General features: G+C 37.2%; 1 long non-coding RNA gene across 1 annotated transcript in view; it reads right to left on the reverse strand.

The window, feature by feature from the left end:
- The window catches only part of LOC145681370 (uncharacterized), a 369,013-nt gene extending 368,286 nt beyond the window's left edge, over nucleotides 1-727 (reverse strand). Inside the window, exon 1 of the long non-coding RNA XR_014130759.1 lies at nucleotides 372-727. This is a non-coding gene — a long non-coding RNA (uncharacterized LOC145681370). The remainder of the gene's footprint in view (nucleotides 1-371) is intronic.
- Between the last annotated feature and the right edge of the window lie 12,457 nt (nucleotides 728-13,184).

Genomic DNA, 13,184 nt, shown 5'->3' on the forward strand with positions numbered 1-13,184 from the left:
CCCCGAGGAAACCCACGCACACGGTGTTTGTCCACCTCAAAGTTTGCTTGGTGAGTGTTGGGATCGAACCCGCAATCCCAAGCACCAGAGGTGAACGCTCTACCTCTAAGCCACCGCCAGCCCCTCATTATTGACTATTCAGCAATGTCCTCAGTTTCGTATGATTATTATATCCGCATGCAAAAGGCCAAGACACCAAGATGAAAAGTTCGATTCCTTGTTAATCCAGCAGGAATTTTGCACGAGCTATATATTACATACATAAATATTGGTATCGTCCAAATACTAGATATCCGTTTATAAGCAGTATATATATATATAATAGGCCAAACATAATAATAATTATAATAATTTAATAAGATTGCTCTTACCTTCACATTCGATGCCCTTTCGTCACCAACATCATCACGTGTTTGCTTCACGAAGGGAGCGTGTGGGGATTAACTTGGAAGTTAAGTGTTTCAGAGTGTTATTTACATTAAGAAATGTTTCAGAAAGGTTGGAAGATTTTGTTTAAACAAATGCGTAACATCACATTAAACACAGCATTTCATTCTTATAAGTTTAACATTGAGAACGAAACATTGAACGCAAAATTTCTCTCGCTTTCTTCTAAATTCCTCAGCACTGTCAAAGTTTGTTTCCTTCTTCCTAAGTTTCTTATTTGAGATGAGAAGTTACATTCTCGTTTGAAAGCCAGCGCGTGGGGCGTCAGAAGCTATACACAGCCGACTACAAACCGAACAACTGCTTGGATCTATGAGACAGCAGAAGGTTTTACCTGTCGACGGTACGATGCGCATGCGTCTTCATCGCGACGACCAATCATGTCATCCTACTCTACATGTTCTTTTTTTTTCGTTTCGTTCTGCGTGTGTGTGTTTTTCCCATGGTGTAATAGAGAACGGAACGAGAGGGGAATTTGCTTCAGTATATCTCTGAGAACAACTAAAGGTGTTGAAAACTTTTCCCCCGCAACCCAGCGTTAAGATTTTAGTCGATAATCCGGTTACAACTGGTGCAATCTCCCCTTCTTCCGTCTTCCTTAAAAACTCCCGAATTGAGATCTTAAACCGAATTGAGGCCAATTTTATGACTTCTACTGCTCTCCAACAGCGGAGAGAGGTCACAGGCGCTCAGATAACCTACCTCAACGGAACGTTGTATCTCTTCTCTCATACACGATGGGTAACACAGTGCGGGATGGGTAGTCTTTCAGCATGGGAAGAGAAAAATCTTCTTAAACAAGAGGGAACAGTGTCTCGGGTGGAAGATTGCTGTGTTCTTGTGAAAAGGTCGCTGGTTCGATCTCATATCACGTAACTTTCTGCTCTCTGTGAGTCTCCAGGGATCATTTCAATCAGTGTATTCTTCCATAATTATTCATCTGCTTTATTCTAAACCGTGGAAGGTTAATAAAATATTTCATCTCATTTCATTCCCAGTTGAATAACACTTGAGAACACGTCAGATGGAAATGAAGTGAAGCCTTTAAGTTTTAAGTCCCACGATTAATGATGGTTAAGCTAAGAGAGACTGTGATTATGAGAAATGAATGAAATGGTATAATAAAGAAAGTGGAAGGAAAAGGGAGAACCCCGAGAAAATCCACACGCACTGTGTTCGTCCACCACAAAGCCCACTTGGCGTAAGGTGGGATCGAACCAGAGACTCCAAGCACCAGAAGTGAAGACTCTACCAATGAGCCGCCTCGGCCTCATTTCAGATAGAATTACAGCAGAAAACAAATTCTTAATCTGGAGTTATTTTATACAATATTCGATTAGAGATATATTTATGAGGTTCTACAACATTATTAAGGTTTCACAGAAAAGTATTTGTCAAAAGGTCGTATGTAGACCTCAGTCCACTGAATTGATTAAACTGAACAAAAAGATACGAGTAAACGTAAATCCTTATGCGCAGTATTCGGGCAGATCGAAAAGCGATTACTTTTGCAAATCCAAAAATCGATAGCCACGCCACCTACTAAGTTGAAACTGAGATCAAAATGTAAGCACTAATCAATTTTTCGTTACGATTCTAGCAAAAGGACAGCATGCACTATATTTATGACATATAAGCCAACATTATGACAAATTCTAAAATTTTAACATTTGTTTATTGCTATAACTGTCCAAAGATGATATATATACGAGGAGTGGTCGAGAAAAGGGTTACAAAGCCTATTATGGTTTATGAATGAGACAACAAGAAGATCAACACACCTGATGATAGAGTAAGCTAAACAATAGCCCTTGATACAATTACAATTCTGTTCAACCACTTATCATAACGGTCGATACCATTCGCATAAAAATCCACGTCAAGTTCTCGTGGTCACCGCACCACATCAATACCGTGAGGCATCGGTATGGCATAATCACATGCCAGATAATGATGAACAGCCATTTTTTTGCTTTAGAACAGCGAAAAGGTGAAAGTCATAGGGACTAGGTCAGGGCTATAGAAGAGGTGCTCTAGTTGTTCCAAGTGTAACGTCAGTGGTTGAAGGGGTCTACCGTTTTGTCCAAGGTTGTCATTAGCAGTATTTGAAATTTAGCTCTACCCATACACGTTCATAATCTGCCTATAAATGTCAGCAGATGTAGTGTTTTTGGCCCATAGAAACCGCACCACTGACCACACTTTTACTTTTGACCAATTTTCCAGACGAGTCACCATTTTTAAAGTCCGCTTTTGGGTACACATGATCAGAACCCGAAGTATTCAAACCTGAACCAAGATAGACATATTATTAATCTACACTGAGAAAAAATGTAAGTAGAGTACTTAAACAGGTAGGTTACATGAGTAATTCCTGTAGTTTTTGGAGTTAACGTACAGCAGACATATAACTGAAAACGCAGGTTTTATAATATTTTCTGTATAAGTGTTCCATCTATAGATACTTTCTGTATGAAACAACATAAGCGGTCACGATTTCACATACAAATGGACGTATATAACACATAGCTGAGGAATATAGCATAAGTATATGCATGTGATATACGGAAAACTGTTAGATGTCAGACATCCTGCAACGGCATGATGTAACATCCAATGGCAGTGCCTATGTAGCATACGAATAACGTATGCTCCGCACTGATTTCTGTAGTAAGCAGGAGGATTCCGTATATTTGAACAATATACCGCTGTCCGGATAACGGATTTTTCTCTGTGTATAAATACATTTTCGTTAAGTTAAAGTGAATAATAAACGTTTTATGATTTGTAACCTCTTCGATATGTAACCTTTATGATAAGGGTAAAGTTATCATGAGTAGTTTTCGAGAAATTAGAGAAAATTGTTATAACATGAAACGCTATGTCGTTCTTTACCCATCTGTTGCAGTTGCTTTATATTTGCTAGAATATATTGTAGATTTACTTATTTACGATGGACCCTAACAGTGACCTATACTCCTAACAGTGGCACACATTATCCTAAAGTGACGCGTACATTGACCAAGCAAAATATTATGACCACGCGCTAATTTTAGAACGAAGTCGTTCGTCACAGGGTGACAGGGATCTCACTCGGTCAGTCAGTCTGAAGCTTATGCCTACGTTGGTAAACGTTAACAATATACATCAGAGTTTGATTGCGGTTAGATTATGGTGTTCAGGCATCTGGAAATGAGCATCTCTGAAGTAGTACGATTTGTCAGATGTTCTTGAGTTGCCATTATTAGTGTGTTCGAAAGATGGGAAAAGGACTGTCAGCATCAAACGACAAAAAATGGGGCAGCAACACCACATTTAAAAAAATTACAGATGTTGTTGACTATCGAAGTTGCTACAACAGGATATGACGCTAGCTGTGGCAGATTGTAACATTATATAAAGCATGTGTGCATCTTAACACAGTCCACCATGCGTTGTTTAATATGGGCCTCTGCGGCTCATGTTCCACACGTGTGAGAATGCTAACCGTACAGTATCGTCAATTATGACTGGAATGACCATTTGTCCATCCTCATTGGACCAGAGAGCAAGGACACAATGATATATGGTCCCATGAATCATGATACTGCGTTCATCATATTAGTGGTTTGGTTAAAATCCGTTATCTTCTAGCAGAGCAACTGCTTGAAACGTGCAGAGTAGAGTGGCGACAGACTGGTTGTAGCTCCACTACGATCTGGGGGGCTTCACATTATCATCCATAGGCCAGCAGTGCATGAGGAGGGCACCATAACGGTTTCTAGCTATCGGAATGTCATTGCTGATCATGTACTCCCATTTATGTCGACCATATTTCCAGCTGGGAATCCTATCTATTAGCAGGAGAACACTGCTTGTCACGAGGCCAACTTTGTGTAGCAGTGGTTTGAGGAGAACAGTGTTGAATCTTAATTGCTACAGTGTGTCCAAAACTCCCCAGATCTTAACCCAATTAATTATCTTTGAGATGTTCAGCTCAAAGATAATTATCTTGAGCTCATGGACACCTTCCGCGTAATTTATAAGAATTAAGTGAAGTGTGTGCAGACGTGGTGTGCCCTGTTTCTAGCGGTCTGTCTACCAATGTCTCATTACAAAAATGCCAAACCGCATTGCGGCTATTCTGCGAGATAAAGGTGGACGTGCCACATATTAAATAAGTGGTCCGTGTATATTACAAAGTGTTCCAAAGAGGACAGGGATAATTGAAATGGCTAAAACTCTCCACTAGATGAAGTGACAGATGTGTGGAAAGTAACATTGCGTTCGTGAAGTCTTAGCATTTAATTGTGTGTTATTTTATTTTAGTTTCTACAAGTTTATTTAATTTTCCACCGCATACTCATACGAGCTGGGATCGAACGAGAAACCTCTTACACCAAATTTGTACATTTTACCAATGAGCCACCGTACCTTCAAAACATATTGTAATGGAAAGGGAAAAATGTGTATCGTTAATTAGCTTCAAATAAATAGAGCATGTGTTTTTTATTCTCCTGGGTTTAGTTACAATAAGATTGGTAGCTAGGTTTCGGGACTCCAAGTAGGAAAGATGCTCCTAAAATCTTGACGTAATACCTTAAATATATATTCATATGAAAGATAAAAATTTTAATGGTGCTCATATAAGTTTTTCTGTAATTTTTTCAAGGTTTTAGGCAGTCATGGTAGAATCTCAATCAAATTTTATCTTTTGTAAGTTTCGCAATGTTATGATTGGGGTTTTTGTATCTCCCTGGAAAGTCTACAAAATACATTCACACTGAGATATCATAAACATCGGGAAAGTAGTGATCTTCCTACAGCAATATCAAAACTTGGATAGTTCGTTTCGACTTGCCATTTTCACCGCTTGAAGATAATCCCTGTTTTTTGCGCCCTCCAATCTCAAAGACCCAGCAACATACTGTTCATGAACTGGTCTTTGAGAAGAGGAAAATATCAGCCAAAACTTAGCTCAGTATAGAACATCTCACATGAAGAGTGTTGGGTTCATTTTCATCGATATTCTGGACAACTGCAAGCTTTCATTAAAATGGGTGCTGAAGTATCTGAAGAACGATCAGAACAAGGAACGAGTTTAAATATCGAAGATAGTTGTGGTCCGTTTTGAGGTTAATGATCCGAATTGTTTAGATCGCTTAATGTCTGAGAATGAAATTTGGCTCTATATCTCTAATACTGAGACCAAGTGTTACTCAATGGAGTGGCACCAGAAGAAGTTGGAGAGCAAAGACTATCATGACTGCAACTTTCTGGGACAGGGTATTATATTGGAGTACTACCTAGCTCAAAACTCTAATATAACTGGCGAGTATTAAACTTACCTATTGGACAAGCTACAGAAGGTAATTAAAACTCCACTAAAAGTTGTATAAATTCATTTTCATTTTGCACCACAACTACGCAAGTCACACGTTCCAAGTTGCGGCTTTCAAGTTGAACACCCTGGGACTCCAATTGATCTGTTATCTCCCGTACTCACCTGATCTGGTTCCCTAGAAATATCTCATAGAAAATAGATCATCATATTGAGAACTTTGCGATATCCAACATGCTGGTACTGAGACTTCGTTTTAGACTCAGCCAAAGGAAATCTAGTTTCAAGGACAAGGAAAGCTGCAGCATCGCAGTACCAATTGCAACGATATTTAGGACAATATCTTGAATTTCATTCCGCTACCTCTACTCTTTCCGGATGTTGCCAGGAAACTTTCAGCATCCCCTCGTATAAAATATGAACTATCTGTAACGAAATAGAAGGAAACATAATATCGAAACTAATATACCGACTACTCAATAGGATTTGCAAGTTAATCAAAGAGAATACACCATAAACTACCTGGAATGTTGGAACTAATGACTGCATTCTATATTTTATAGTACGGTGGAGTGGTTTAATAAATTGCGTGGTTTAATTTGCTATTTACCAAAACATTTGGATTTTGATTGCTACTTTCCAGATGAAATTGAGCCAAACATTTCTGTGGTTTTCCTTCTGCATCGAATATCACACAGAGAATATTAATAACGCTGGAAAAATGTTATGCCAATCATTTTCTTTCAAAGGTATTATTTACACACAAACACACAAATAACTATATGAATAGATACTATATTTTAATGAATATGAACCAATGGTTTTCCTTTTTTAATTGTTTAGTTTTTTCTTCTAAAAAAATACAGGTTTCTGTTATTTTTAAAAATATGAGGAAAATTATGAATAGTTCTAAAAATATTAGTTTTGTCTAACTACTCATATTATGAGTGGATTATTATTGAGGGAGAATTACTGTACACTGTAAAAAAATTGCTAAATAAGTTAAACAGCACTTTAAAAATACAATTACCAATCTTTCTATGCCTGCAAGGGATTTGAATGAAATCATAGACTCTCGTCTTAGGGGCCCTGATATATACCCATAATTATCACAGAGTTTCGATTAACACATCGTTAGAAAGATTATGAAACACTGATTCCAATGAGGAAACACTGATTTCCGCACTGTTCGTAGAAGAAGACCTGAATTCATTACAAATCAAAGTAAATGTAATTTACGACAAGAAACGGAAACTCAAAGAATTGGCCAATTTTGCCCCCCCCTCCTCCCCCATATAAGCAACAAGTACAGATACAGGGAAATACCATGTAGTGGACTACTTTATTGCTTTACATACCAATTTCTATGAGTGTACCGGCAATAGAGGAGGAATGTCCTCCAAAATTCTGTTGCAAAGAAACAAAACGAAAGACAAAAATTACCGTCCCCTCTTATAGTCCCCCATGTACATAAAATGCATATCGGAAAAAAAGGAAAGCTTTATCCTTCAAAAACACATCAACGCCAAAATTATCTAGCTCATTTCGAGGCTGAGCTATTGAGATTTAAAGCCTTAAGGCACAGCGATACAACTATGTTAGTTGTCACCCGGGTTAAGAACTCATCTTAGCGTCCCCCCTCCCCATAACTAACCAAAACAAAACGCTCCCCGACTACATCTGATATTGGCATCACACAGTAATTTAACTATTTCATTTTTTCTTCAACTCGGAACGCTTGATTTCAAAATTGCAGTACATCATTTAATTGAAGACTTTGAAGCAAAAACCCGTCAAGTCCAAAAAATGAAAGTGTATAGGGGATAGCTTCACAAGGGTTTCTCGTCAACCGATTTTCTTCAAACTTGGCATATACTAGACCGAAAATAAATCGACACGTATTTTTTGTTTCTTTCGAAAAATAGGTTAAGAGGGGCAAAGGACCCCTTTTCAAAAAAGGGTCCCCTTGACTAAAAGGGCCACATTAAAGAAAAACTCTATCGATGCAAAGATGACTTCAAAGAAGGAAATACGTGTTTTGTCGTTTATGCGAGAAAAGGGTTGCAGAGACAATGGTCCCCTTCGAAATGACAAAAGAATCCGCACAATTTTAACGAAAATTGGATTTCTGTGGAATTCCTCGTGGTATGTCGTAGATATTGTGTTCCTAAGAAAAAAAATCTCTACTTACACAACCACAAATTACTGATCGTTTGGCCACTACATGGCACTTTTTTGAAAACAGCCGAAGATAACGACATTCTGGATTTCGGTAAAAATGACTACAACCGTTATATGCTGTAGATATTGTGATCCTGAAAAAAAGTCTCAATTCACACAACCACCAATCAGTGACCATTTGGCAACTACGGGGCCACATCTTTTAAAACAGCAGAAGGTAAGGGTACTCTGGAATTTTGCTGGAACTGTATGCAACTCTGAAAAATCATATATGACAACCCGGAAAAGGAATGGGGAGAGTAGAGGCCAACATCATTTAAGGATAGTCAAAATTCATATGTTCATCTTAGAGAACAGAGGAAAACCCTAGAAAGCCCTAGACATTTTTCTCAGGATCACGAAATCTACAACATATCACAGTTTCATTTATTACACCGACATCAAAATATCATTATACCCGGCTGTTTTAAAACATCTGGACCTGTAGTGGCCAAACGGTCGTAATTCGATGGCTCTGTCCATTAAGACTTTTTCTAATGATGAGAAGATCTTCAACATATCTCAGTTTTACTCAATCTGACCGAAATCCAGAACATTGATATATTGGGCAGTTTTCAAGAAATTAGCCCTGTAGTGAGCAAACGATTAGTGATTTGCGGTTGTGTCTATTGAGACTTTTTCTTAGGATAATAATATCTACAACATATCACGGTTTCTTTCATTTTGACCGAAATCCAGAATATCACTATATTCGACCCTTCTTCTTTAAAAAAGTGGCCTCGTAGTGGCTAAAAGTCAGTGATTAATGGTTGTGCCCATTAAGACCTTTTCTCAGGATCACAATAACTACAACATATCACAATTTCAGTAATTTTCACCGAAATCTAGAACAGTATCATCTTCGGTTGCTTTTTAAAAAGGTAGGGCGTTGTAGTGACCAAAAGATCCGTGAGTGGTAGTTGTGCCCTTAGTCATAATATCTACAACATATCGCGGTTTCAAGCAATTTCACCAAAATTCAGAATAGCGTTACCTTCTGTTTTTTTTTAAAAAAGCGACCCTGTAGTGGCCAAACGGTCAGTGATAGGTGGTTGTGCCCAGTGTTGTGCAACAACAACAACAAAAAAAAAAAAAAAAAAAAAGAGGCGGTATGTTTTATTATGATTTTAACTCGACATACAGGCTTACAGGCTATCTAATTGTTGAAATACAGTGAGGGTATTTTGTCCAAAAGATTGCATTTCTATTTACATAATGACTGAAAACTACTGGAGAGCTTTTGTTTAGTTACGGGGGGAGGGCATGGAGAGACTTTGATCTCTCGCCAACAACTTTCTATCCTCTTATGTTATATTATAGAGAATTATACATAAAAATGCTCAAAAATTCAGTTTTTGTATTAACAATTTCCTGCGAGGAAGCTCCCGAACCCCTCTCTTAACTGAGGGGTATTCCAAACCCCCGGAAGAATCGCCCCCATAGCAGACAACCTCTAAATCCGCTTATGCTCAAAACACGACATTTATATGAAAAAACAAAAAGACACACATACATACATACGAAAGAAACAATTCAATTTGGCACATCGAAATATAAACTAGATGAACTACATTCAAGATACCTCATTTTAAAAAACAAAAAGCAGGAAAAAGATGTCGGTGTTGTCAGCTTAGAAATCATTTCTACATAAGAAAAAAGGCTCTTTTTACGTGCAAAGCTATTTGTCAATTAACGTGTATAAAAATGGAGTTATTAAATGTATTTAGCATGTACTCTCCCGTATGGCATACCACCGCATACGGTCTCACTTCGACCCTTGGTTGTGCCACTTGAGACTTTTTCTCAGAATCACATCATCTACAATATATCACAGTTTCAGTCATTTCCATTGAGAACCAGAATATCACTATCTTCCGCTGTTTTAAAATAAAAAGTCGCTCTATAGTGGCCAAATGATCAGTGATTAGTGGTTATGTCCATTAAGACTTTTTCTCAGAATTACAATATCTACAACATATAACGGTTTTAGTCATTTTTACCGAAATCCAGAATGTCGTTATCTTCGGGTCTTTTCAAAAAAGTGGCTTGTAGTGGACAAACAGTCAGTGATTTGTGGTTGTGCAAGTAGAGATTTTTTTCTTAGTATTACAATATCTACAACATATCACGAGCAATTCCACTGAAATCCAATTTCCGTTAAAATTGTGCGGAGTCTTTGTCATTTCGAAGGGGACTATTGCCCCTGAAACCCTTTTCTCGCAAAAACGACAAAACACGTATTTCCTACTTTGAAGTCATCTTTGCATCGATAGAGTTTCGTTTCTTTAATGTGGCCCTTTTAGTCGAGGGGACCCTTTTTTTGAAAAGGGATCCTTGGCCCCCCTTAACCTATTTTTCGAAAGAAACAAAAAATACGTGTCGATTTATTTTCGGTCTAGTATGTGCAAGTTTAAAGAAAATCGGTTGACGAGAAACCCTTGTGAAGATACCCCCTATACACTTTCATTTTCTGGACTTGACGGCTTTTTTCCCCAAAGTCTTCAAGTTGATGCTTTCCATTATATTTTCCCTTTTCCAGTACATACTTGAGCTTAACTCTTCTTGGTATCCTTTCTCATGATTGATATAGGATGATAGAAATATTCATCGTTTTGCAGCCTAGAACCCAGGTTATTCAGAAAAAATCGAAGTGAAACTGAAGAAAATGGATATAGAGAGACATATTGCATCCTAAATATTCACATCTTTTACCAATTGTTTCAGTAGATCCCTATAGTTCTCGTTTTTTGTTTCCTATTTTACTAAATTCTTGAACTAAACCTATGAGCATTTTTCTAAATCGTTCAAACTAACTACAAGATATGCATCTTTTATTTAACTAACTCTATGGCCTATGGAACGAGGAGGTTCAATGTTGCATTCACAAAAATTATCTATTGTCTTCTATCCTTAGTCAACTGTATCCAATTTCTACTTGTATTCTTATTTCTGATCGATTCATCTTAATATTGTCCTCCCATTTGCACATAGGTCTTTCTAATGATCCTTTTCCGATTGGAATTCCAGTTAAGACTTTGAAAGCGTTCCTATTTTATCCATCCTTGCGACATGACCTGCCCACCTGAGCCTCCTAGATTTGATTACCTTAACAATGTTTGGTAAACGGTATAAATTATGTATTTCGTCGTTATAAAGTTTCCGCCATTGACAATTCCCGTTCCTCTTGGGTCCGAATATTCGCATGAAAATGTTGTTCTCAAACATTTTCAGTCTACGTTTTTCCCTTAGCGATATTGTACGCTACCATACAAACAACAGGTATGATCAGTGGCGGCGGTTGGACGTTAAAAGTTGGGGGGGGGCAAGACATGATCTTAACAATTGTATATCAATGTTAGATTTCCTGGTTGTTTCTAACAATGTTTGATGAAAGGTTCATAACTAATAGGATACTATCTTTTTTTCACTTAAAATGCCGTATATCGTACTTCTATTTTATTAAGTAAATTCGTAAGAGCAATACAGGTAGGTAGCTAGCGCTTTATACACTTAAACAACGAAAGTGTAAGAAGAGATTTGAATTCTTGCTTCTGTCTGGAAAATTGTGTGATCAGATTATTAAATAAATAAGAAAACAAATAAATAGAAAGGATAATATTAATCATAGTAATGAATAATGACGCTTGTTTTGCAGAAGTTACATTGAAACTGAGAATTAATTAACAACTTATATTTTTAATTCCACACATGCCATTAAATGAATGTTTTTACTCTTATAAAATGAAATACAGTAAGTACTGCAAGCATATGCTATGACATTTAAGGAAATATGCAATTGCAATATTAATTGCTTTGAATTGCAATTAAAACGCAATTCCTGTAGCTTTCTTAACTCCATGGGAAGACAAATATCCAATACGTACTCATACGGCAAATATCATATGGCAGCATTTTTTCCTATGAAACAGTAATACATACAAAACCTTTACCAGGGGTCCACATTCTGGAAAATAAGTGAAAGTCAGGGAAAGGCCATGGAAGTAAAAATGTATCAGGTGAAGTCAGGGAAATGGCAGATTGGTCAGGGAAAGTCAGGGGAAAATCGATTTAGGTCCATTGTTCAATTACTGAATTTATGAAATGGGGTTGATTTCTTTACTGTTACTGGATGCAAAATGTAGTGTTCTCAATGATGATATTGAGGGAGTCAGTGTTCTCTGATATAGTTGTTGAAATTAATTTTCTGCGAAAAACACATATCTAACTGCATCCTGGAATATTTGCTCAAAAAGGGTACACGCTGTTCTAGAAGAATTGAATGGTGCCAAGAGGATATCTGGACAAGTGGCTGAGAAGGCAAAGAAATAATTTCTCCAGCTCACAGCGAAAGCTCAGACTGAAGAATTTAAGGAACACTCGGGTGAATTCATAGCCAATGACAGAGATGGTATTAGACTTGATGAGTTTTTTTACTTAGGAAATGGGAAGAACTTCGTTGACTTATGGTCAGTTATGAAATTGTGTTTTATCTTCTTTCATGGAAACGCATTTTCTGAAAGTGGTTTCACAATAAATAAAACTCTCATTGTTGACAACTTACAAGAAGAATCTCTGGTAGCTCAGCGGATCATATATGATTCTGTGATGAGAATAGCTGGATCATCAGGATTAATAATTACAAGAGGTATGATAAATTCAGTGAGAAGTTCAATGAGACAATATCAGGTGTATCTGGAAAAGAAAAGAGAAATAAATGCTGGAGACGAGAGAAACGGAAGATTCAGCAACAACTAAAGGAGCTGGAGGAAGAAAAAAAGAAAATTAAACTGCGGAGACAACAAGAAGGATATTCATATCAATGAGAAGAAAACTATGCGAGAAAGAATGAAAATAAATTTCTAAATGTGTTGCATTTAACAACTGCACCAGCAAAAGTATGTTACATAATATGTGTGTGTGTGTGTGTGTTTAATAATCAGTAAAATCATGTATGAACTGTTTATTACTATAGGCAATATTATAATGCTGTGCAATTGGTATTATAATGTGTAAGCATATAATGTGTATTTTTTCATATCTTAAGTACTCTTTATACTGCACACTTTCGTTTTTAACTTTACATTTTGTGTAATATGTAGGCTCGTGGGTTCCTGTCACCACGGCATGGCGCGTCCTCAGGTTGCGGATCAAGGAGAAGGCCTCTAGATATAGAGGTTAGCTGCTAATATACTGAATA

The sequence above is a fragment of the Thermobia domestica genome, chromosome 3 (genome assembly GCF_964235325.1).
Source record: "Thermobia domestica chromosome 3, izTheDome1.hap1.1, whole genome shotgun sequence".
Classification (NCBI taxonomy): domain Eukaryota; kingdom Metazoa; phylum Arthropoda; class Insecta; order Zygentoma; family Lepismatidae; genus Thermobia; species Thermobia domestica.